This window comes from Microcebus murinus, chromosome 7 (genome assembly GCF_040939455.1).
Source record: "Microcebus murinus isolate Inina chromosome 7, M.murinus_Inina_mat1.0, whole genome shotgun sequence".
In the NCBI taxonomy this organism is placed as follows: domain Eukaryota; kingdom Metazoa; phylum Chordata; class Mammalia; order Primates; family Cheirogaleidae; genus Microcebus; species Microcebus murinus.
In genome coordinates this window covers 79,101,752-79,111,898 of record NC_134110.1, presented here as the reverse complement: position 1 = coordinate 79,111,898, position 10,147 = coordinate 79,101,752, and the positions used below count along the sequence as shown (strand labels likewise).

Sequence of the window (10,147 nt, the reverse complement as noted above, 5' to 3'; positions counted from 1 at the left end):
ATCATTGAAATTATAAGATATAATTCTTAAAACTAAATGTTCAACAATGGAAAAACAAACATGGTGAAATACAACTATCACAAATTTTAACAACGAATGTAAATATATAGCAACATAGGAGATATTTATAAAGTTATATGAAACCAAATTCAGAATACGAAATTGTATTTAAACTTTGATCACATCTGTATCAAATACAATCTATAAATACGATAAAAGCCTGGAAAAAAGATCCTAAAATATTTATAGTAGATATTTCTAGTTCCCCAGTATTATTTATTCCATAAGTGATTTATAAATACATCAAAAGCAAAAGGGAAGGAGAAATCATCTTTTCAATACAAATTTTAAAGGACTTTGAAAATGCCTCCATTTGAATATTTGTTTCTTTTTGCTTGTCTTGTGTGGGAAAGAGGAAGCAGGGGATCTTAGCTTCAGGAAGTGATGTCAAACATTTTAGCTGATTCTAAGTGCTAGCAAGGCAGATTAAGACCTTCCCTTTAATTGGATGTAATCAGTTAAACAAGGCCACCTGTGGCTGAGATGGAGCCATGTCCTGAGGAGGCCTGAGACTGCAGCTTTGGTGTTAAGCAGCCCTAAGGCCACCACCACCCTCTGGGATGGGCTTTTGATTCTGTATCAAGTTACAGGGCTGAGCTACAAAGAAACAGGCTAATCAAAACCTGAGCACACATTTTGGTTTAGACTGTGTTGATAAAACGAAGAAAGGTATAGACTTTTACCTTCAGAATTTATTTCTTTAAAAATAATTAGCATCCAAGCAAGTAAAGAGTACTTCCTATGTGCCGGGCACTTTAGTAAGCATTTCAGGTATGATTAACTCGCTAACAAGACCGTGAAGTAGATTCTATTATTATCACAATCCTCGCCACTTTGCAGGTGAGGAAAGTGGGTACAGATTAAGTAATTGATTCAGGGGCACACGGTTTGTAGAGGTAGAGCTGAGGCTTGAACCCCGACACTTCAACTCTTGTATCCATGTTCCTAACCACCACACATGCTGCTTCTCAAGATCTCTTGAAGGTTATGCTTTGCCAGGTAATTGTGAATTCCAAACACACCATAGGTTCAAGCTGGCATTTGCAGCAAGTGTTTGTAGTGCACTCCTACCTCCCCATGGTAGCATGCTGAGATGATTTTTGTAAGGAGCAATTGAACATCCCCTTGGGAGCAGAAAACTATTCACACATGGATTTTCTGCAGTGCGGCAGGACCGGTTTGGCCACAGCTAGGATAGGATCCACATTAGCAATAGAAGAAGGCTTCTAACAGAGTGTCTAACCTGTTGGGCCCACACTCTTTTTAGTTAAGAATATGTCCTCAGAAATTCTCTAGTGGTCCAAGTATCCTCTGGACTCTTATATGAAGTGAAAACAAACATTAGGATGCAAGTCTAAAAATAAGTTCATCATCTTCTCCCCAGACCAAGTCTTCCTCCTAGATTCCTTTATTCAGTAAATGGCACTCCTGTTACCTACTTGCCTAAGTTAATGGACATTGAGGTTGCCTCCCCCAACATCCATTGCACCTGAAACTCTCCCCACCATGATTGTGAGTTCACCATGGTAATCTCATCTCCCTTGCTAGTTGGTAACTGGTTCAGAGCTGGGCAGATCTAAGCATGAGAAGAGGCTTGCTCTAGACTTCTCAGAAAAAGCAACTTCATTTCTCTCTCCCATTCCCTGTGAACAACAACAACAACAACAAAAAGCCAGCCATTTTGGCTCAAGCTTGTAATACTAGAATTCTGGGAGGCCAAAGTGGGAGGATTGCTTAAAACCAGCCTGAGCAAGACCAAGAGCCCATCTCTACATAAAATAGAAAAATTAGCCAGGTATAGTGACACGCACCAGTAGTCCCAGCTACTCAGGAGGCTGAGACGAGAGGATATCTTGAGCCCAGGACTTTGAAATTGCAGTGAGCTATGACACCACTACACTCTAGCCTGGGTGACAGAGTGAGATCCTGTCTCAAAAACAAAAACCAAATCATGTCACTGAGAGTAGCCATCAATGGGTTTGTTGGGAAACCAGCCTTAGGCTGAAACCAATGCTGTGGATGGCAGAGAGACAGAGAATGTTAGGCGGATGAACCTACAAACCTCGAAGCTGGTCCCAACCTTAAGTCTTCTGTTAAGACAATACATTTCCTTTGTTTTCGCCAGTGTTAGAAAGGGTTTCAATTATTTGCATCCTCACTGATATATTTTGTACATTCAAATAATCAAGTCCAATCTACTATCCTTCTTATGTATGTCAAAACCTACACACCTCTTTTCATCCCCCTTGCTGATAGTTATCCTGATTAGGCCACCAAAGAGGTTTTTCATCTGAGCTAGGAAGGCAAAACCTCCTATTTCCAAAATGCCTTGGTTAATTTGAATAGGCCTGAAGGCATAGTGAGGAAAAGAATGTGGACTGATGTGGCTATAACAGGCACAATAAGAATTTCCTTATCTAGTCACAGGGCAAACTTTGAGTGATGCCATGCCTCAGACCATCCCAAAAGGTATAAAAAGACACAACCATCTGGCTTTGTGGGCTGAGTGGGCTGTTGAAACCACCTCATGGTGGTCCTGTCACTTCGCTCATATCTTTAGCTCTGATACAGACTTTGCAGTATTTGTTTGCTGCCTTGGCAGTAACCCCACATGACAGCAATGTCACTTGAGTCCAAGTTATCATTCTCATTATTCTTTGGACCTGGAACAGACTTTATAGTCTGACTTTACTTGGATATACCAGGGCCACCTTGCCATGAAATGCAGTTATTTCTATCAGTCCTAATTCCACTTAGACTCTACGAATACTTGTAAGCACATATTCTCTTCTGGGAATGTTCTAGGCCTTAAAAAGGGTTGACAGTGAGCATGGCTTATTCGCTGCATCCCAGTATTTAACACATAGTGGTATTCAAAACTATTTGTTAATGAGAGTTCCCTTTTCTCCACATCCTTGACACCATCTGTTTTTTGTCTTTTTGATAAGTTATTTTAATTGGAGTGAGATGATATCTCATTGTGGTTTTGTTTTGGATTGATTGGTGATGTTGAGCATTTCTTCATGTACCTATTTGCTATTTGTATGTCTTCCTTTAAGAAATGCCTATTCGGAATCATTTACCCATTTTTTTTATCAGATTATTTGTGGGACTTTTTGCTATTGAGTAGTTTGAGTTCCTTATATATTATGGTTATTAATCCCTTGTTGGATAGATGATTCACAAATATTTTCTCTCATTCTGTAGGTTCTCTCTTGACTATGTTGATTGTTTCCTTTGTGGTGCAGAAGTTTTTTAGCTGGATATAATCCCACTTGTCTATTTTTGCAAACTCTGTTGGTAGGAATGTAAATTAGTAGAGCCATACAGTATGGAGGTTCCTCAAAAAACTACAAATAGAACTACTGTAATGATCCAGCAATCCCACTGCTGGTATATATATAAAAGAAAGGAAATCAGTATGTCAAAGAGATATTGCACTCCCATGTTTAGTGCAGCAGTATTCACAATAACCAAGATATGGAATCAACTTAAGTGTCCATCAGTGAATGAATAGATAAAGAAAATGCAGTGTGTATGAAAGAATGAAATTCTGTCTTTTGCAGCAACATGGATGAGCTTGGATGATGTTACATTAAATGAAATAAGCCAGACACAGAAAGACAAGTATGACATGATCTCGCTCATATGTGGAAGCTAAAAAAGTTGATCTATGGAGATAGAGAGGAGAATGATGGTTACCAGAGGCCGTGAAGAGTGGGGGTGGGGATGAAGAGAGGTTGGTGAATGGGTATAAGCTTACAGTTAGACAGAAGGAATAAGTTCTAGTGTTCCATAGCACAATAGAGTAACTACAGTTAATAATAATTTATTGTACATTTGAAAATAGCTAGAAGAGAAAATTTGGAATATTTCTAACACAAAGAAATGATAAATGTTTAGGGTGATGGATGTCCCAGTTTCTCTGATTTGATTATTATACATTATATGCATGTATCAAAATATCATATGTACCCTAAAAATATGTACAACTATTATGTATCAATTTTAAAAAGTGTTAAATGAGCCAAAGAAAGTGAATATATATCTTTAGTCAGTACCCAGCAGCTCACAATCTATTAAAGAGATAAACACAAAGTTAGTCTACCATAAGGCTCATTAGTATATAAAATTCAAAAATATAAACAACATGTACTGATGCTTGTTAGACTCAAGCCACTCTTCTAAGGGATTTACCTGTAGTTACCCCTTATCTGTGGTTTTGCTTTTCACAGTTTCAGTTACCCACAGTTAACCACAGTCTGAAAATATGAAATGAAAATTTCCAGAAATAAACAATTCATGACTTTTAAATTGCACACCATTCTGAGTAGCATAATGAAATCTCACGCCGTTCCGCTCTGTCCTGCCCAGGATGTGACTCATCCCTTTGTCCAGTGTATTCATGCCACACATGCTACCTGTTTCGACTTCCCATTATTCATTCATTCATTATATCCTATATTCCATGCTAAATAGTTCAACTTTTCAGGTGTTTCTATCCTTCAAATATTTGCAGCCTGATAATCATATGCCTCGTAGTTATTAAGTATCCCGGTTCCACCTATTTAGCTCCTTTAAATCTTTCTTCATGTATCAGATCCTTTCCTTCCTCTGCACATGAGAAACTACACTCACTATAGACTCATATATATTCCCTGCATTCCATTTCACAGCTCTTTAGTGGCAATGGCCCAGTCTGCTCAATGTGCCCAAACTCAGCAGGAAGTGGGGAGTGGGAGAACAGGCAATGCAGTTCTGTGGGCCAGACAGAAGGCCGGAACGGATGCGATTGTTGTATTGAGCTTGGAGAGAGAAGACCCAGGTTTGTGGCTTACCCCTGCCCAGCTCTGTGACTTGGAACAAGCCACTTAAACTTCAGAGTCTTAGTGTCTTCAACTATGATATAGGAATAATTATTAATCTGTGAGGGAGCTCAAGTCTACCTTACATTCTTCCTGCATCCCCTCCTTTCTATTCCCTAAGGAGAATGCCAGCTGATATGGATGAACCAAGGACTGTTCCTAAACTGAGTGGTGAGAAGTAGGGTCTCACCCTCTAAAGACCTGTGATCACTTTGAATCGCTAAGCCCTCAGGGCCAGTAACTCAGACAGGTCCTGAGCTACTCCAGTCTAGGAGCTGTTCTGCTCTAATGAGGTAAAATAAGCCAGGCCTGCTCTAGGCTTAGAAAGAATCTCCTTTTCCATCCTTTTCTTGTCTCATCTTTTCTTGGACCCATCCTCTCCTTGGACTCAGAGGAAGAAAACAGAGGGCTGAGAATGAAGTGCAGCTTAGAGGCAAGCAGCAAGGACGGACCTTGGCCCACTTCTCACAGGAGTCCTCCAGGCAGTGCCCCCAGGCCCCCAGACACGTGCTAGGATTCAAGGGGCAAAAGCCTTGTGCTAACAAAGGCTTTGGATTAGCCTTTGCTTTGGCCTCAGCGCACGTTTCTAGGGACAGAGGTAAGGAGCAATGAGTGTCTAGCTTCCAGCTTCTTCCAATCTTTTTCTACCTCAACAGAACTAATCCTAATAGCATCATCTTACAGGATTGTTATAATTTAATGAGATCATCTAAGAGAACATGTTTTGAAAACCATCCAAAACTGGAACTTGAATTCTAAACTCTTCCTATTTTAGTGTCTTCATTTGTTAAATGTAGTTTAAAAAAAAAATAGCTAACATACTCATGAAGCTTTGAAAGATTGCTAGAGGAAAATGTTGGGTAAAGAAAGGCAATCCATAGTCATGTCAATATTTCCTTTTAACAGTTTTGGCATTGGATTCCTCTATAAAGTTAATATACTGTTAAAACTCTTATAGGCCTCATGCCTTATTAGTGATTTCCTAAATCTACAGAAAACAGGGCCACTCATTTGCTATATTCTCCCATTGAGAAGGTATAGTTGGTTTTACCCTAACATTGCACAACTGTTTGACTTTAGATTCCTTATAACTGCATGATTTCTAGCAGCAATAAGCCTTTTCTGGTTCATAGTGACTCTACTCCATTAGCAAGATCTGTGAGTCTATTCTATACTTCACATCTATTTTACTGTGTACCATTGCTAAGCCTCGTGCAGTTCACAAGTAGAAAGTGTGGCTGGCCCCGTGAGAGCTATCCTTCTGGAAGCTGGCATTGATCTTATAGACACAAGCACACACAAATCTCAGTCAGTCTCCTACATGTGTTCCAAACATCATGTCTTCCCTAACAAAAATTTTCTGAAAACACAGCCAACATTTCAGGGGGGAAATAACAAAAACAAAAACAGAAAGACTGTAGGACTGGAGATGCTGTAAAAAATCCAGAAGTTTGTATTCGTATCTTTAAGGCAATAGATGGATGGGTGCCTAAAGATAATTACAGCAGAGTGGAAGTAAAAATCAGCACAATAGCCACATATAACACAGAGCAGACCTCTTTGGGGTTTCTCCAAAGCCACATCATTAAACTCAGGTGCTGCTGCAGCCCTCTTTCCTTCTGCAAGGGGTTCCTTTGCTGGCCCATGGTGCTAGCAGAGAGCTGAGCCTTTTCCCAGTCGGTCCCTATGCCTCCGGTGGGAGGATTCCAGGGGATTCCACATCTCAGTGCACAGAAGAGCCTGGAAAGAAAAAGAGCACACATTAGTCCCTTGCCCTGGCCACAAGGCCACAACCCCTGACCACCCCGTGGCATGGCGAGTGCACACACACGAAAGCTCTTTACTGAGAGGCTCATGGCATCTCGGAGGGGAATTACAGTGGAGGAGGACAGAATGGAATTTCTGGCTCTTGTCAACTGCCCTTGTGCCACATAAAGGAAAAACCTCAAGGCATAGGCCTCCCAGGAAAGGGAGTTGTCCTGTCAGTTGTCCCACAACTACTTTTTAAGTCCCCAGACTATGCCAAACCCTTGTGAGACACTAGATATACATCAGTGACTAAAAAGAGCTGGTGTCTGCCCGGGTCCCAGAGCAAAGGGGAAGAGGACTCCTTCCACCCAAATCTGAGCTTCCTTCCAGCAAGGGACCCGGATCTTCTGTTTCCTCACTAGGGGACCTTAAGGGCATCTCTGACTTGACAATACTAACACTAACCTCTGACCCTTAAAACGCTCATTTTTCTCAGCATAACATTGAATAATCCATTCCTGGTGGAAGAATCATTTTTTTATTAGCAGGACTGCCCTTCTCACATGGAGGTGCAACAGGCTCCTTTCCGCTAGCCTAAGACCCAGCGTCTCCTCTCTAAACCAAGGACATGGCCACTAGAATCAAATTCTCTGGATTCAGATTATCTGTCTGACAGAGGGAAGTAAGAGTAGCGGTGGGAGGGACTTCATTTTCCCAACGCCCCAACCTTGATTAGCATTTCAGAATACAATGAGAAGACTCTGAAATTTTCTGTGTAGGACTTAAAAATATCACTTGAATAAATTTGCATTTCTCAGACTAGCATTTGTACTAACTCCTAACTAAATGATAACAGATTCCGTTCTGTCACAGAGTCTGAATCAAAGAGATTTTGCTGAAGTTCTGTCTTGTGAGTGGAGATGTTGGAAGACTCGAGGCCGAGAGACACAGGAGTGACTCTACTCACTCAGTCCCTTGACCCTTCACCCAGCATGCTTTGGAAGCACAGCGCTAATAGGCTCCCAAACCTGCCTGGAGCAGCACAAAGACAGATGTCAACATTCTCTGCACAGGCTTCAAGCCCTGAGATGTTCCAGCAACTCACATTACAGAACGATGTTTCAGCCCCAATTAACCACATAACCAAATCACTCTAAAGCCACCTGGGGCAGTGTATTCCAAATTGACAGCCACAGCCCACTCAATTTAGTAGGCTATGCCCAGCTTTTTTAAAAAATAAGAAAAAGAGTAGAGTAGGAAATATCAGAGCACACTGCCCATAGAAAAGGTAAATATTGTTTCGTGAAATTTTTATTTCAAGAAGGTAGATGGATGATGTATCGTTACTGTGGGCTGGATCATAATATAAAATGCATTTCTGCTACAGGTCTTGGTCAAAGTAGACCAACAATGGCCAAGGTGTGGTGTCATTATTTAGTCCTCTCTTTCCTATTTTGCATTTATTTATTTATTCTTTTTCAGTGTTGCCAGATAGCCAGGGTGCTTCATTTCTCATTCCCTTGCATTCGTATTCCCCAAAGATATCAAATAGCCGCTGCATACTAGGTCAGGACCTTCCCTGCCTTCAAGAGGTGATTTCATGGCATATATTGCTTTTTAGGATGGGAATGGCATGGATAAAATATGGGTCATTCATAAAAATTCCAAACATTTTGCAGAACTTGACAAGCTGATTACACACATACTTTTTCTGGTCAAGGTAGTAAATGGTAGAATATTTTTAGGATTTGGCCTGAGATTCATCAGAGTCCCCTGAACCGTGACCCCCACCCCCCTATCTATTTCTAGGCTTCTGAAACCCTGTGTATTCACACAGGCTTTCTCAGAGGACAGTGAGCTGCACTGAACTCCTGGCTCTCCAGAATGACTTAGAGTGACCCACTCCTGGTGACTTTGCTGCAACCAACAGGCTAATCCTCCCTGAGCTGAAGCCTGACATGGTGTGAACCACAACCTCCCCCTCACAGCTGTTTTAGCATTTCATGCGCCTGACAAGAAGCATTTATGTCTGACCTAAACCTCACCTGTTGCAACGGGACTCCATTCATTCACTCTGTCGGATGGTCACCAGATATGTCTCGAGCCCCTGCAATGGGCTCGCCACTGCACAGGACTCTGCAGAGCCTGGGGTGCAGGAGCTCACAGTCCAGCCACAGAGACAGCATGCTCATAAATCACAATGCCAAGCCACATGTGTGGCAGAGGCAATGAGACTCTAGGTGCACAGAGAGGGGACAAAAAGGATTGACTTCATAAGATTTAGTCTTGCTCATAGAGATGCTGGTTTTGACTCGAAGCTCTGAGTGGAAATGGAGAATAGTTGGTGTTTTCCTCCCCAAAATAATCCTCTCTAAACATCTCTTTTGACTCTTGATGAAATATTCTCAATTTTTCTTCTTATATCCAATTTTTAGCCCTTTCATCAATTTTATTGTGAAAGTCTTTATTTTTTTATCTCTCTTTGCTGCGTGGTCTGAATGTGTCTCCCAAAAATTCCTTTGTTGAAATCCTAACCCCCAAGGTGATGGTATTAGGAAGTGGAATATTTAGGAGGTGATTTGGTCATGAGGGTAAAGCCCTCACGAATGGGTTTAGTGTCATTATTAAAAAAATCTCAGTGAGACCGTTGCCCCTTTCTCCATGTGAGGTTACAGAAAAAAGATAGCACCAATAAACTAAGAAGCAGGGTCCTCACCAGACACCAAATCTGCCAGCCCTATGACCTTGAATTTCCCACCCTTCAGAACTGTAAGAAATAAATATCTATTGTTTATAAGCTATCCCATTTATGGTGTTTTGTTATAGCAGTCTGAAGAGACTAAGACACTCCCTCTAGAATGCAAGCTCTAGGAAAGTAAGGACTTTGTCTATTTTGTTCCCTGCTCTATGTTCAGCATCTAGTACAGTGCCCGGCTATAAATATTTGTTCAAGAAATGTATGCAGCCGATTTTCTATGGACTTCAGTAGGCTGATGTGGGAGTGGGAACTAATGTTTCAAATGGGTTCCTATCACAAATACTGAAACCGACATCTCAAACTTTCTGTCCTACCTACTGTTGTAGAACCTCCATCTGCACCCAGGTCTGTCCTTCTTATTTCTGAGTGTTCCTAGAGTTGTCCAACATGCTCAGGAAAAAGTTGCTGAAGATGCAGCTACCATGCTAGAGACCTCGACAAGCTGAAGAGGTCTGCATTCTCTGAAGCTCTCCACACATCAAAGCCAAGGCTGTAAGCCAGGAAGATGGGGAAAGAACACTTCTTCCTCCCCTTGTGTAAACCCTTATTACGCAGGCATCAAAGCACTGTGGCTCTGTGCCTTGTGTTTGGAGGATTTGTAATGAAAATAATTCTTCCCATATTTACTTACAGTATCTTATTTCCCCTGGATCCAGATATGAGTACGGGAAGAGCTCATGTGAGGATAAGGGGCAGTATTCAGATTCTCTTCTCC

General features: G+C 41.3%; 1 long non-coding RNA gene across 1 annotated transcript; it reads right to left on the bottom strand.

The window, feature by feature from the left end:
* Positions 1–226: 226 nt before the first annotated feature.
* Positions 227–9,936, bottom strand: LOC105857569 (uncharacterized). Its single transcript, XR_012920195.1, has 3 exons — positions 9,747–9,936; positions 8,720–8,910; positions 227–6,665 (listed from the first exon to the last, which is right to left on the bottom strand). It is a non-coding gene; the product is annotated as an uncharacterized LOC105857569 (long non-coding RNA).
* Between the last annotated feature and the right edge of the window lie 211 nt (positions 9,937–10,147).